The sequence below is a fragment of the Phoca vitulina genome, unplaced genomic scaffold (assembly GCF_004348235.1).
Source record: "Phoca vitulina isolate PV1807 unplaced genomic scaffold, GSC_HSeal_1.0 scaffold39, whole genome shotgun sequence".
Lineage (NCBI taxonomy): Eukaryota > Metazoa > Chordata > Mammalia > Carnivora > Phocidae > Phoca > Phoca vitulina.
In genome coordinates, this window is record NW_022589742.1 from 6,830,809 (window position 1) to 6,847,050 (window position 16,242).

The 16,242-nt window shown below is 44.6% G+C and overlaps 1 long non-coding RNA gene across 3 annotated transcripts in view; it reads right to left on the reverse strand.

Moving 5' to 3' along the window:
- Positions 1–369: 369 nt before the first annotated feature.
- Positions 370–16,242, reverse strand: part of LOC116647208 — a 53,634-nt gene continuing 37,761 nt past the window's right edge. For all 3 annotated transcript variants that reach the window (XR_004302296.1, XR_004302297.1, XR_004302295.1), the window contains one exon: positions 370–2,323. This is a non-coding gene — a long non-coding RNA (uncharacterized LOC116647208). The remainder of the gene's footprint in view (positions 2,324–16,242) is intronic.

Here is a 16,242-nt window from a genome sequence, read left to right on the forward strand (position 1 = left end):
CACCAAGTAAACTGAAGCTTGTTGGTATTTTCCTAATTTTACATTAGCAGTAGTGATTACTAGGCAATTAATTTCTATTTCTCTCTGACCTCAAGGTGAGGACAATCATGGCGTCAATGCAAACGCAGATATGGGGGAAGAATCAAGACCCTTGGGTTTTGTCTGGAGATAAGTAAGCTCAGTCTTCTGCACTACTTTCATCTTCCGCCTTTCTGCCGGCTGTTTGTGGAAAGGGTTGGAATGACGAGGTCCGAAGGTCCAGCCTCTTCTCCCCTGTTGAAGCAAACAGAGAGAAAGGACTTATTGGCCTTCATTTGAAGGTTTCTTATTACTGCTTTATAGGGTTGTGGGTAATCATTTAAATCTTGCCTGTGGGTCAATAAATACTCCGTCGAAGGCTCGCCTTCCTCTGAATCACTACAGCCATTTGATGTGCAGAGGGGCTGCTTCAACATTCTTCGAGTTCTGGATGTTACCCTAAGCTGACCTCTTCCATCATTTTTTGATATGATCATATCTTGGAAAAATGTCTCAACTGTCTTCTGAGGGTGAGAATCTAACAGTTCAGCAAAATGTCACTTCATTCAATGTCTTCAAATCCTACACCCCCCCCCCCCAAATGCTTTGCAGATGCTACAACACTTTCAATTTCTTCTACCAACGGAAGAAAACTTTCACAGTCTGTTACAACCTCGTTCTGAAGTTGCTGCCTGGCTCCATTAGGGGGTGACTGTGTTATTTCTCTCACCAATTCTTCTACTATCGTTAAAGCATTACAAATGGAGAAATTTTGCCAAGCTACTTTCACAGTAAGTTCCGGGATCTCTCTCATCTGATCTGCGAGGAAATCAAATGTACGCCAAGTCCAGGACATCGTGAACAATTTTTAGCACTCCCAGATGCACGGGATGAAGGAGTGGAGTCGTACCTGGGGGAATGGAGATGACTGGAACACGAGGATCAGCATTTACTATTGCACTTTTGTCAGTGGGAGCCGTGTCTGGAATCAGCGACATTTTGAATTCATGATTTTTTCAGTTTAAATATAGTTTAACCTCAGGAACAAAACACTTCAAAAACCAGTCCGAAAAAGAGTTTCTCAGTGGCCCGTATTTTATGGTTTCCCTCCATGTAAACAGAAAAGTGTCTTTAGCATTCTTTTTGAAGAGGGCAAGGATTTCGGAATCTGTGAAGCAACATGGATTTAATCCGAAAAGTCGCCAGAAGCACTGGAACGAAACAGAACTTTGAGCTTGTCTTCTCTGGGCTGGAAGCCTCTGGTCTTTTTTTCATCCTTTGCAATAGATGTGCAAGTAGGCACGCCCTTCCGGTGCGGGGCCAGCTCATCGGCGCTGAAGACACAGCCATTTTCCTCAGCTTCTTCAGGTATTCAGGATACTTGGTGGCAGCTTCACGACCCGCTTCCTCTGCCAGCCATTTCTTGTCACACAGACCACAGCGTTTCTCAAAGCTATCCAACCACCCATTACTGGCGATGAATGTTACAACGTTTGGTCCAGATCGAAACTGAAACTTGCATTTGTGGGATGCTCACTGGCAGATGATGCATACAGGAGGAGGCCTATTCAGCTTTCTCTGCGTTAGAAGCCACCCATGTCCAATTTTTCCATTGTCTCTCCTTTGACATTTCAAGCTATGTATGATTTTCTCAATGATTCTGGTGTGCCCCTCAATACACTGGCCCCAATAGCTTTCTCATTTTTCTTTACTGTGCAAATTATAGATCTATTAACACCCCAAAAACATCCTACAGAGGTCTCAGTTTCACCATTATCAAGCATTTCAAGAACTTTCATTTTGTTTGCTATAGACATCCCTTTTCTTGCCCTTGTTGCTCTTCTTGCGTTTCTATTGTCTGTATTCTTGCTTTGCTGCTTGGATGCCATTCTTACCCAAACTTATGCAAATTTACAAGTATTGAAAGTTTTTAGATCACTGTGCAGCACACGACACTAATCTGTGATGTATACGAAGCCAAGGACAACATTCACAAGACAAAAAAGAAAAGCAAAACAGCTTTTGTATGACAACACGTGTGTGCGATCAATGGCAGCAGAGGGAAGAACAGGTGGAAGACCAAGGGCAGAAGCAAGCAACCCCAGTGTTGGTCTTGTCCCATGAGATCGTCAGCAAGATGACATGATGGTGACTTAAACTTGCATATTGTTCCAAAACTCTCAAAGGTGCACACTAGGTCAACTCAACATTTGTATGAGAATGACTTGCAGTTGTGACAGGACCACGGAACTCGGGAGTTAAGGTCAGGCCACCAGGCTGAGCTGAGAAGCACAAATATCACCATCTAGAAGAAAGCAGACACAAAAATAGGAAATGAAGCCCGGAACAGAGGCAGACTGCCTGAGTAGCTTTCACATTAGCGAGGAAACAGAAATTTGGAAGAATAATAATATATGCCAAATCACCCTTACAAAGGCTGTACCAATTTGTATGCTCGCTAACAGTGGATGAGAGTCTTTTCTCCCATATGTTCACCAACATGAAATATTACCGATCTTTGTAATTTGTGCCAAACAGAAGGTGAATAACAAGGTAGCTCATTTTTGTTTAATTTTCATTTCTTTAATCATCTTTCCATATGGTGAGTCATTTCTATTTCTTCATCTTTAAATTGTCTTTTTATATCCTTTGCCCACATTAGAATGTTTTTCTTGCTGATTTGTAGGCACTATCAGCATATTAGGGAACTCTTATTTTTAACTCTATGTTGCAAACGTTTTATCCGAGCCTGTCATTTACTTTTTAACTTTGTCTTGTGCCATAAAGATGGTTCAAATGTTCTATGTAGTCAAATGTTTCATGCCTTGCTTTGAAAAGGCTTCCCCTCCCTAAGATGATAAAAATATGTTCACATATTTTCCTTCATTATTTTTACAGCTCTGTGGTATTATTTCAAGATATGAGGAAAGGATGGACTACTCAGTGAACGGTGTTTGGAATAACTGAGCGTCCATCTACAAGAGTGTCAGAAGGCCTCTCTCAATGGCATTTCCCCTCCATACTAGAGACAGGGGCTCTGGTAGAGTCAGAGCCCCAAGATGACCAAGTTGGAGGCTCAAGTTGATTCCAGTTGATGGCTCAATGTTCTCTGGAGGTCAGTATAGCTCGAGGAGGGGAGTGTTTCCAAATGAATCATTAACTACTATACATTTTGCTGGCTTAAGTTCTGTTCTGCTACCAGTCTATACTCCTGCCTTCTGTCAACTGAGGGAAAATATCCAGTTCTCAGATCTCTGACCTTCCGATAGTGGCTTCACTAAGAATTACTAGTCACTCACAGTTTTGGCACAACTGGAGAAACTTGGATATGAGTAGGCTGCTGGGTGAGAATAGGTGATTATTGTTAACTCCATTAGGTACAATAACAGAACTGTGGTAATGTCGGCAAATACTTTTTTGGGGGGGAGGGGGAGAGCTGAAGCAAATACACATATAACTAGTCACTTATTTTATGAAAAAATGTTAACCATTGTTCGATCCAGGTGGGTGGTAGGTGAGCATGCATCTCACTATCTCACTTCTCTGTAGATTTGAACATTCTCATAATAAAAAGTGTGTGTGCGTGTGTGTGTGTGCACATGTGTGCATGAGGTAATAATCCCATGCCTCATGGGTACATTTTGGGCACTATCACATAGGTGTCAGTGGCTTTTCAGGTGAAATACAAGATTCAGAATTACAACTAAAGAACAACTGATCACTGGAGCGAAATCACTTTAAATACAATATTTTCCTCGCTTGAAATCAATAGATTAAATACTAAGGCATCACGAAGCCTGAATCCCAATATCAATTTAAAGATATGAGACTCAATTTCCAAGTCTCCTTCTTCTCTACCAAACTTGAAAAGAAGATTTAATAGCAATTTTATCCAAAACCAGATTACCTGAACCTGGGGACTGTTTAACTTTATTATACTAATAACAGCTCTCTTCTATACCATACAGGAGATGGAGATGGGGACGCCTGGGTGGCTCAGTTGAGTGTCTGACTCTTGGTTTTGGCTCAGGTTGTGATCTCAGTGTTGTGGGATTGAGCTCTGCGTTGGGCTCCGTGCTCAGCAGGGAATCTCTGCTTGAAGATTCTCTCTCCCTCTCCCTCTGCCCCTACCCCCACTCATGTGCACGTGCTCTCGCTCTTGCTCTCTCAAATAAATAAATAAATAAATAAATAAATAAATAAATAAAATCTTTTTAAAAAGAGATGGAGATGTATGAAAGGAAATAAGGAGCAAACAAGAGCATAAAAACAGATCACCCAGGGCAGGAGGAATGACTACTATATGTTTAACTAAATCCCTGGGTAAAACTTCATTCAACCAACTTTCAAAGGATAAAATGTGCCTTCTACCCACAACATTCACTTTGGGTCAGAGTTTCACCTTGTGTTCTGTGCCCTTTCTAAGGATATGTCACTTTAGTAAGATGCTGGCATCAAGCTAGTGTGAAGAGTAAAGCCTCTGAAATAAATGTCCTGTTACCTTTCGGTTCTGCGAGCCGTACAGAGCCCGGAAGCTGTTAGGATGCTATTAAATAGCGACACAATCATGTGAACCCCTTCTCAAGTACATGTATCTCAAGGGTTGAGGGTGTCACGTCGTTCTTCTAGCCCTCGTGAGTCCAAGGATGCCCGGCATGTTCTCTCAGGAGAAATAAAGCCTAGCTGATGGAGCTTTGAGTTGAGGTGCACACTGCTCAGGTGCCCAAAAGGGCAGGAGGATCTCAGGATGTTTTTTTCTGTCGGCGGCATTTCAACAGAGAAGGAAGACTTTCTCGACAGGCCCCGCCCTGTGAGGATTTGTCTGGACAACCCGGGATGAGTTCATCACAGCCTCTGCTTTGAAAGGACGTTTGGTCTCAAGGGTTTGCTGTCATACAAGCTGTGCAGAGCGATCGGTTTCCCCCTTCACAAATCTTAACACACACACTCAAGCGGCGAGCTCAAAAAGTGCAGACCCTCTGAATCATTTAACCTTTTCAAGTCTCATACCCATAAAAGGTAGCCAACGGTGAGAGGTCCAGGAGAAATCTTATTTTCTCTCAAAATGTATAAACTACCCACAAGGCGTTTGCTAAGATGATAAGCAGAGCTGTCACGCCGATGACTTTTGAGCCCAAGGAGCCCAAATCGAGCATTTCAAAAGCAAACCCTCATGATAAAAAATTTCAGACATTTTCTCCTCAGTCAACTCATGCTGATCATGTATAAGGCCATGTGAGATGAGGAATAAAGAAATGAACTGAGAAAAAAAACCTGATCTCAAGGAACTTAGTCTCCCAGGGAAGGCAAATATAACACAATAGAAGGTAAAAAGCCACACATTCCATAAGAATTGCAAACAATGTGTTATTGGGGCCTAATCCTCCCCCTTTTGTCCATTTCTACTTCATCTGCCCTGGTTCAGGCCCTTCTCTTTCCTCATCTGAAGAATGGTGTAGCTTCGCAAGTCGTCTGCCTGCCATTCAAACCTAGGGACCGCACTGCCCCCCAAGCAACCTTTCTAAACTACGGGTCTGATCCAATACTGCCTCCATTTTAAACCGCACCAGGAGTCTCGGTGGCTTATCGAAGAACGTCCAACCTCCCTCAGTATGATGGTGCCTGCCTACTTTCCCAGGCTGATCTTTCACGACATCATCGACACGGTAGCCAGATAAGGGGCGATTTCAATCCTCCAGATTTCCTTAACCTTCAACACTAGTTCAAGCACCACCTCTTCCGGGAAGCTTTCCCTGATCTCTCTGGCTATATCCAAAGCACTGGCTGGCTCTGAAGTCCTGACTAGAGCTCTCAGAACCTCCTTCCTGTACTTATTCTGATTTCTTTATGACATTTCACTGTAGTGCCATCTGGTTCCCCGTGTTCCATCGTTTGTGAATGCCTTGGCAGCACTCACAGAAGTCAGGATTTGAATTGGACCTTGAAGAATGGGCAGGATTTCCAGTGTGTGAAGAAGAGGGCACATGCGTGGGAAGTAAGAAGAGGCCATGGTAGAGGCAGGAAAATGCTGGCAAAATGAGATGAGGCCGAAAGACAGGGTGGCTGAAGTGGATAGTAAAGCACAAAGTTGAAAAGTCTGTTGAGGCAAATCACAGAAGGCCTCAGATGGCAGATTTTGTTGGTGAGATGGAGTTAACGTTTAACTGTCCTGCTATTAATGAAAGGGTTTGTTTGTAATAAATAAAAAAAAATCAAAAAGAAGATGTTTCGGATAAAGCAGATCTGTTCTTCCTTGTTACTGGGTCTCAGCACACACATTCCCAGAAGAAAAAGTCCTATTTGTGTCCTAAATAATTTAGGTATATCATGATGATATTTATTATCACACTGCTATTTTTTCTTGCTATTTTAATGTTTGATAACGACAGTTATGAAACATCTTCTTTCCTTCCATGGTTCGATGGGTCATTAATCAAATAGACATCCACAAGTTCTTAATAATAATGTATTTTTCACATTAATATTTCATGGAAAATCATGCATGTTTCTTACTGGATCCAAGTATTTTTTATAGATCTCAAAATTCTACCCGCCCCAAGAAGTCAAACGGATTCTGTATAGCGACAGAGCCCTCTGCTGGCTACAGCGTGGTATAGCTACACCGGGACAGGGAAGGAACGCAACCGCCAAGGTGGTCAGCCATGCGTCCTGCAGGACAAGGCCCCCGGAGTCCGCACTTCCTCAGTTTCTTCCCCTTTGTATTAAGCAGAATGTTGACTCAGTAGCTCCTCGAGGTAAGCAAACTCGTCTCAAATGGCCAGGAATTGGGCAAGTAATCCGACAAATTCCCCTTTTTCCCTGGTCTTTTGAGGGACTGGAGACACCCAAAGCTTCCAAAGATTTTTTTTTAAGAAAAGGTACATAAATATGAACAATAGTTTCCTAATCTCCTTCATTTGCTCTTCCTCTCTACCTCATTTTCACTGGCCTGTGTAAGACAAGAGGGAGGAACCCTTTAAGGAATCCAGCAGTCAGACCTAGTGGCCTTCCATGTCCCAACCTGAAATATAACTAGGCCATCTCCTCAGCCTGGGCCAGATGTGCCCTTTGTCCCTCTCTCAGCCATGAGGACAGCAAACAACACAAGGTCAGCATAAAAACGGTTCTAGGGGATAATGACAATTGAAAGCCCTTTGAGCCAGCACCCAGCACTGTGCCTGGCTGCCGGCTGAGAGAGTTGAATGAGGTATAATAAAGGGGAGATGCACTGTAAAGTATGGAGTGTCATCCTCATTAAAGGTGCCCGTACATTGCAAATTCAGACTGAATTGCAATGCCAGGAAACGCTCATGGCCTGCTGGAGAGGAACAAGGTGTCCCCAAGCACTTTGGATCCCTCTTTCTGCAAAATAATTCCCAAAGCCCTTCCCCACTACTTGTGGTTCCTTTAAAACATTTATATTCAACCCAATTCTGAATGGGTTCCTAAGCCCTAGTTAAGGGAGCACAGCTTCCTCTTGTGCCTTACTTCTGTGGGGTCTTGGTGCCTCCAGTGCAGAGCTTTGCAACCTGGGGCTCCTGCATAAGCTCTTACCTTCGGTCTCCTCCAAACTCCATACTGTTCCCATGGCCTCAGTGAGCCAAGAACCGGGCTTCGCTCCTGGAGGCACAGGGTGGTGAGGCAGCTGGGTCTCCTTCCTGCTGCCCAGCCAGGGAGGGATGTACACAATGAAAACCCAACTCATTGCAGAGAAAGAGCCAATGAAAAATAGGACAGAGGTCCAGGCCTTGGGAGCAGAGAGAGGAGGGAATCACTTCAGGGTTGATTTGCAGAGCCTGGGATTAGGATGAGGTCAGTGTGGCTAAGTGGTGTCACAGCAGGGTCAGATCATGTCTTTATTTCACATTTTCATGTTTTGTTCATCATGTAATGTTTTTTGCATTAACTTTGAATTTTTAAAGATATTGCATTAATTTTTTTATCTTAATTACTGGGTGTCTTGGTGCGCCCCCACCCCACCCCCCGCGCGCGCCTTAAATTTTGCGCCCGAGGTGCCTCACTAGATTTGCCCTAAGCCCAGGCTCGGGGATTGGAGTGAGGGATACGTGAGGGCTTTAATTTTGCAGCTAGAAACGGGGTAAACGACCGCCCCGGGCAGGCGCAGGCGGTGGGAGCCGAAGCCCCGGGCGCCGCGGTTCCGGGGCAGCGGGAGGCCCAAGAGGCGGGCTTGGGCTGGCGGCGCGCGGACGGGCCATCTGTGGCAGCCCCTGGTGAAAGCGGGAATGCCGAAAGGACGCTGCTTTACCAGGCTCTGGCTGCTCCAGCCCCCCCCCCAACCCCCCAAGCTCCTCTCCTAACCGCCAAGATAGATCCGCTTGCTCCCCCGCGGGGACGATGCGTCTCGTCCTCGCACTGCGCCCACCGAAGCCGTGCCCTCCGGCGCCGCCTTTACCAACCGGCTGCCCCGGGGAGAGGCCTGCCCCCAGCGGCCTCCCGCCGCGTCCTGTCGCCCGCCCGACGTCCCCTCCCTCCGCGCCAGGGGGGCCCGTCCCCACGCAGGGATGGGAGGCCGCGTGCGGTCACTCCCCACCCGCCCCGGTCGCCGCGTGTGTTACACCGTTCCGTCCACCCCCTGCCCCGCGGCCCGGCCCGTTCCAGCGGCGGCAGCCGAAAGGCACTCTCCATTAGCCACGTCAAGGCCGAAGTGATGAACCTCCGCAAAGGGTCGTTATTCCACGGCGGTCAAAGTCGCTGATCCGCCTGACCGCTTGGGCAGGCGGCTAATCTAAGGGCAGGATTTAGCAGTCGATGTCTTTTCGTGAAAAGTCAGCAAGCAAATGAAATACGTGTCAACAGCTGCTACAGAAGTGCATCCTAACAGGTGCATACGCAAGAACAAAAACAAGACGTCTAAAGCAAGCTCTACCCATCGCTGCCTTGTGCACACTTGAAATTTCCATCAAGAGGTACGAAAACGTGCTTAGACAAGGGTGGGGTTTCTGCGCGGAACTGGCCGGAAGTAAGCCCAGTCCCCTAGAACACCAGCCTGGGAGGACTGGATTTGTTGTTCCCACGCAACCCTTTTATAAGACCTCAAATTTCTCTGAAGCTCTTCGCAAGTGTCTGTTTACAGGTTACTTGGGTTTCTTACGAAGCAATTAAAATGGCTTGTTCAAGGAGACTGGCACTCGGAATGGAAACAAATACTCCTGGAAAATGGATGTGAGAAACGTGTTAATGCCGCACGGTTGTTGGAATGTGTTAAGGTATGCTGAACGCAACGGGGGGGGGGGGGGGTGAGATGCACATTTCCCTCAACTCTCTAAAGACCTATTTCACTTCAGGAATCCTGCCTTCAGATCTCTGGTTATTTTTCAGGCCTTAGTAAATGAGTGATGGACAAAATCCATAAGTACAAGAAATGCCAGATTTACCAATAAAAAAACAGGTCATGCAGTTAAAACTGAAATCTCGGATAAACAACAAATACTTTGTTAATAGATGTATGCCCTATGCAATACAGGGAACAAACTTTATGTTAAAATTATTCGTTGTTTAGCTGAAATTCAAATTTAACGCGGCGTCCTGTTTTTTTTCTGGCAACTCTAAGAACAATGCATCCACTACTTGAATTCTTTTTTTTATAGTCAGTCTAACAAACAAGACACAAGGCTATATGGATAGGTATGCAAAAATATCACAAGCATTCTCAGGAATTTGTACACGCAAAAAAAAAAATAATAAGCCACATTGAAATATTTATCATGAAAGCAGTAAAAAGTTTATTTACGTTAACTGAGGAGACTGTCAATCTGATAATTATGACTATTAAGGTATTAATCCAGGGAGCTACAAACGACTCCCTGGGAAACAAATCAGGCCTGTTGCCGTTTTTTTGTATGGTCTTTGAGCTAAGAATGGTTTTTACATTTTTAAATGGTCAAAAGAATCAAAAGAAGAATAGTATTTTGTGGTAAGTAAAAGTTATATGAATTTCAAAATTCAGCATCCATAATTAAAATTTATTGCAACCCAGCCAAGCCCACTCATTTTCTTATCGTCTCAGTCTGTCTTCGGGCTTGTAGCCTGCAAAGGCAAAGTCGAGTCCATGCAACAGAAATGGATCGACACGCAAAGCCGGAAATATTTACTCTCCGGCCCTTTACAGAAGCAGTTTGTCAACTCCTGATATGGATGAAACCATTACCTGTAAAGTGGTGTTATAAATAATCATTAAGTCTGGTAGCTATAACTCTGAGTGGGCTAAACACTTCCTTATTTACAGCAATTATTCGCTTAGCTGTCTTTTTTCTCATTAGTCAAAAGGATCGTGTTTTCATAGATACAAAATTTTGGTGAACTGAAAACCAGTGGCGTTTGAATGAGATTTGTTTTCACAATACATGTGGTCTCCGCTCTTCACAAGTTCTAATTCAGCCTTTGTCCATTGCTGCACTGCTGGAATACTGCGGTGCTTCGTAGATCCCTAACCTGAACAGTATTTTACCAAGTGACTCGCCTGCCATCTAGTGGGGAAAGGCAAGAGTGAATGATTATTTATTTATTTAGACAAACTGACTTAACTAGCTGTAAGGGGTAGGACCTTGAATGGTGATGATAATAGTAATTCCTTACACTTGAAGAGCAGCTTGTGATTTACAAAGCATTTCCCCATACAGTATTGTAATTAATCCTCTTTCAGGACAAGGGCTGTGTTCTAAGCAGACCTTTGCCTTATTTTTCTGATGAAGAAACCGAGTCTGCACATTAGCTTACTCAGGGTCATACAGGTGGCTCAAACCCAAGTGCCATGTTCTGTTTGCTAAACTGAACTCCTCTGAACTTAAGTTCCCTTGTTTCTACATGTCTAGCTCTACTCTATGAATGATTTTGAAAGTCTATTTGCCACAAGTACATTTATTTTAGGAAACTTCCATGGATAGTGTTTTTAAACAAACATGAGCCATCCAAAATATCCCTTCTCAAAAAAAAAAAAATTCAAAGGAGGCACATACAACTCTTTTCCAGGCAAATTTTTAATTAGTGTTTATCAAAAACAGGGTATGAGTCAAGACCCATATTCTAATGGAAGGTGCAAAAACTGGGCAGAAGCACTCATTGCTTGACCCTCGGAGGGCTGGCTGTTGATAACTGCCACCGGCCAACTTTAAATCCGTTTTGATTAAGACCTATACTCATAACTTTTCCAGTGCAATACGATTCCCTTACTTTTAGGTCTACAAAATGATGTTTGCATAGAGCTTTGAGAGTGTAAGACACAGAGGTCTCAAAAAGAGATCCATTTTAATTGCTCTGTGTATCAGGAACTTCCAGAGGCTTGTTGTGAATCTGCAAAGGAAATTTTGAGCCTTCTCTGCTAAAGCTCATTTGAGAAGGGAGATTTGTGGGCTCTTCCAGGAGTTACTAAAGTGCTTCTGTCTTACAACAGCAGCCCATGCGCTTAGTGATGACCAGGAACCAGATTCAATAACCAAAGTTTAGGGCAACCCCCTAAGAGTCACATTTACAATGACATCCATCTGCTGGATCTGCAGTTAGACACACAGTGGGAATATACGAAATCCCAGGCCACCTGCTAAATGCAGCTGTACTGCCGAGTGTGTCCAAAAATGCACCAAGTGTCAACACGAGAAAGAACAGTTTCCACAACTTTGCAGATCATGGTTCTCAGGCTGCGCCTGTTTCTTGTGAGCCTGCTCCCAGTGGGAACACTGTAGGATTACTTGCAAATAGCCACAATTTCATACTAAAATTTCAGCTTGAGGTAGGAGTATGAAAACTAAGGCACCTGGGACATAGGCGTTCAATTCTTTGACTGCCAGACTTTCTCACCACCTTCACTTTTTCTAAAGGATTTATTGACCTATTTTAGAGAAAGAGAGAGCATGAGCGGGGGGAGGGGCGGAGGGAGAGAGAGAGAGACTCTCAAGCAGACTCCCCGTTGAACACAGAGCCCGATGTGGGGCTCGATCCCCTGACCCTGAGATCACGACCTGAGCCCAAACCAAGAGTCAGACGCCCAACCAACTGAGCCACGCAGGCGCCCCAGCACCGCCTTCAGTTTAACGACAGGTAATCCCTACTGTTTGCAAGCTCTGCTGACGCTGTGATTTGTATCGGAGATAGAGGAGCTCTCTGCAGCTCTGCCCTGGACATGGTCCTGGACCTGTTTTGTTGGTTGCCCCCATTGTTCTGGAAGCTAACATTCTGGTTGGGCCATTTTAAACTGCTGAGGCCTGGTTATATATGTGGCTAGCACACGGCTGAATGCAGGTATACCTTAACAATTATGCCAAGAGGACAGTATCGATCATTCTTGAACAGCCCCTGAGGATCCCTACTGGTTTCTTCCAGCAAGTCAGGTCATCCTAGGTATGTCCCTACAAGTTCGCAGCACGAGAACTCGCTAAAGTTGCTCCTGTTTCTATCACGGCTGTGCTGGTTACCCCTGCGGCCGCCAACAAGCCACACATGCAGTGTGCGCTCCTGCTATGCACGAGCTAAACCAATCCCCATGGACTGTAGCTGTGGGGTACAGTATTACTGTCATCCCCGTTGTACGGATGTTCAAACCAAGGCCCAGGGACACTAAGAGACTTGCTCAGTTTCTCTAGTAGGCTTGAATGTGAAGGACTGAAGGATGCGGCAATATTTGAACCCCACCAGCCCTAGCTTTAGTTAATGTTGCCCCAATCCCAAAGCAGAGTCAGAAGAAGAAAAGACACCCTGCCTACTCAATGAAGTCCAGTGACCCAGCGCGGCATTCCCTACCGTCCACGGTCTAGCCGCATCTCCTGTTTTCCTCGCACCGTGCCCTCGCCCAGCCTCGTCCACTCTCGCCACTCCAAAGGCCTTCCCAGTAACAGGCCATGCCTGCATTCATGCTCTTCCTGCTGTCTCCTCCCCTCTCTCACCCCTTCCCCTGTTGAACGTCTACTCATCCATTAAGGCCCAGCTGCAATTTGACCTCTTTTTTTAAAAGATTTTATTTATTTGAGAGAGTGTGTGAGAGAGAGAGCGAGCGAGCGCGCAGAGAGAGAGAGTGAGAGGGAGAAGGAGACTCCCCGCTGAGCAGGGAGCCCGATGCGGGGCTCGATCCCAGGACCCTGAGATCAGGACCTGAGCCGAAGGCAGACGCTTAACCCACTGAGCCACCCAGGCGCCCCTCGACCTCTGAGGCCCTGGCTAAAAGTAAACACATTCACCCCTCTATCCTCCCTCACAGCCCTTTGTGTGAAGTTCTCCTAGGGCACTTGGCACCTTTTACCTGGTATGAGAATTATTCACATGCATAGCAGTCACATTCACTAGACTATAAACTCACTAAAGAAAACCCAGCTCAACCTCTGCTTCATCCATGACTCCTTGGCTCCCCAAATATATTAACTCATAGGTTCCCTCAGCACTTTGTTCTTACCTTAATTGTCTAGAATACTTAACCTTACTCCAGGGTGCTATCGTTAGTCTGGGTATCTGCCCCCTAGAAGGTAAACTCCCTGAGGGCAGACAGTGTTTTCTTTGTCTCTGTAACCTCAGCCTAGCACAAGCTCTTGTTCATTTGCTTGTTGAATGAATGAATGAATGAATGAGTGAATGAGTGAAACCCTTCCTGAATTCTCCCAATTGAACACCAATAGCTCCTTGTTCTTCCTTGTGACATTTTTTAAATCTTTGTTAGACTATAAGCATCTTAAGTTTGGAGCTATGCCTTTAGACATCTCCATGGTTCCATCACTTAGAATAATTCCTGGTCCACTGAATGAACTCAATAAATATTTTCTGAATGAATGACTCATCACAATGAATGGAGACCCTTAATGATGGGCTCACAGGTGGTCCCAAAGAATAAGTGAAAGAAGGTTGGAGCACCTGGATGGTGCAGTCAGTTAAGTGTCTGACTCTTGGTTTCAGCTCAGGTCGTGATCTCAGGGTCATGAGACTGAGCCCTATGTCGGGCTCTGCACTCAGCCCAGAGTCTGCTTAAGATTCTCTCTCTCTGGATCATAGGGGAAGGGAGGGAAAAAATGAAACAAAACAAAACCAGAGGGAGAAAAACCATAAGAGACTCTTAATCTCAGGAAACAAACTGAGGGTTGCTGGAGTGGTGGGGGGTGGGAGGGATGGGGTGGCTGGTGATGGACAGTGGGGAGGGTATGTGCTATGGTGAGTGCTGTGAATTGTGTAAGACTGATGAGTCACAGACCTGTACCCCTGAAACAATACATTAAAAGTTAAAAAAAGTCTCTCTCCTCTCCCTCTGCCCCTCCCCCCACTCATTCTCTTTTTCTCTCTCTCTCTCAAATAGGTAAATAAATCTTAAAAAAAAAAGAAGAAGAAGAAGAAGAAGGCAGAACTGGATGGGACTCAGCCATGAAGGCTGAGGTGAGCTGTGTGTGATGGAAGGGCAATGAGCTACGGGACTGGTCACTCACACCCACACAAACTAGCAGCCATCATTTATCACTGTCAGTACTGACGTTAAAGGCAATTCATTATTCTTTGCTTTGCTACTGGAGATATTAGGAAAACAAGCATCAACATCCTCCAAGAGAATAGGACAAAGTGATAAAAACCCATAAAGTAAAAACTATTTTCAGGTTCATACAACACCTGTATACATTCTGTGAAACCATTATGCATCCAGGGGCGCCTGGGAGGCTCAGTCGGTGAAGCGTCTGCCTTTGGCTCAGGTCATGATCCTGGGGTCCTGGGATTGAGTCCCACATCGGGCTCCCCGCTCGGTGGGACCCCTGCTTCTCCCTCTCCCTCTGCTGCTCCCCCTGCTTCTACTCTCTCTCTCTCTGTCAAATAAATAAATAAAATCTTTTAAAAAGTTATGCATCCATTTGCCAGTGTGATGATATTCCAATCCTAGCTGGTATTCCTTTCACATGATTAAAAACACCATCTTAGCACCATAAGATAAGGAAAATAATAAATTAAAAAGCTTGTATTATAATGCAATGGTAGGAAAGTGTTGAAATATCATAAAAAATTGTATGGGTCTCCAGGTTAATAATGGGTCATCTTTATGCCATCAACTGATAAATAAGTGAAAAATAAAATATCTCAGAATGAAGTAATCTTCAAAGCTGAGTTCTTCATAGAATGACACAACTCTAAGATTTAAGAAAAGAAAGAAAAAGAACATTTGCTAAGAACCTTCTAGGTGTCGAGTACTATCCTCAATGCTTTTACCCACATTATCTAATTTATCGGTCTGAACAAAATCGTGGAAGGTCACATAGCTAGTAAGCATCTGAATTGAAATTTGGTCACACGTGTTCTATGTCCTCACCTTTATTCTGCCCCTCCTACTAAGAATTCGGTGCAAATATAACACTTACTGACATTCCTCATCAGTACTGTTTAACTTTATCCCTCCCCACCACAAACAACATTTCCGATGCTATCTGGGCCAGTTAATTGAATTGCAGAGATTCATTCAACCCATCTAAGTCCAAGGGGTCAGGATTTCTCCCATAGATGCCCTATTGTCAATGCCTATGATCTTTTCCTTGAGGTAGTGTGTAAGCCTGTTAATTTACACAGCCTACTAGTGCTTTTACATTTTCTTCTTCTTCCCCAAACACACAGTTTTAGTAGCCTGATGACAGAAAGCCAATCCTGGCGATCCAAATAGGCTGAGCTACAATAGATCAATAACTCACTTGGTGGCCTGCTGCCAAGTGGCCAAACGACCACCATCAGAAAACCTGGCGTCCTATTCTTCTCTAGTCTGCCACTGCTGGAGTGGAGCGGTGACAGTCCCTTCCAGGCAATCCTGGGTGTTAGAGTAGTATGCAACCGACATGGCGATGGGGGACAGACAGCAAACAGTTATCGACAGTTTCAGACTGGGGGAAAGTTTGTGAGGATGTATAACCACAAATTTCAGTAATAGAGTATTCATAGTCAGTTTTAAAAACAGTAAGCACTTGTCAAAATGGCAGAGTTAATTTCTTTTAGAATTAAATGAAAATGAAGGAACAACAATTAAGCATGTAATTATCCACAAAAATGTTTTTAAGATTTGTAATTACAGTTAATTGCTATAAAATATCATGTTGACTTAAAAAGCTGTTAACAAAATTGAAAATAAAATAATGGCATGGTAAATGCATATTTCCTTATGTTCACCCAGGCACAGGGGCTAGGGGAGGGCCCCATCTCACTTTGTGACCCAGTTCCCTGCAATGCCCATTGAGCCGGCCATACATCCAGCCTCCCTCACTCTAGTCG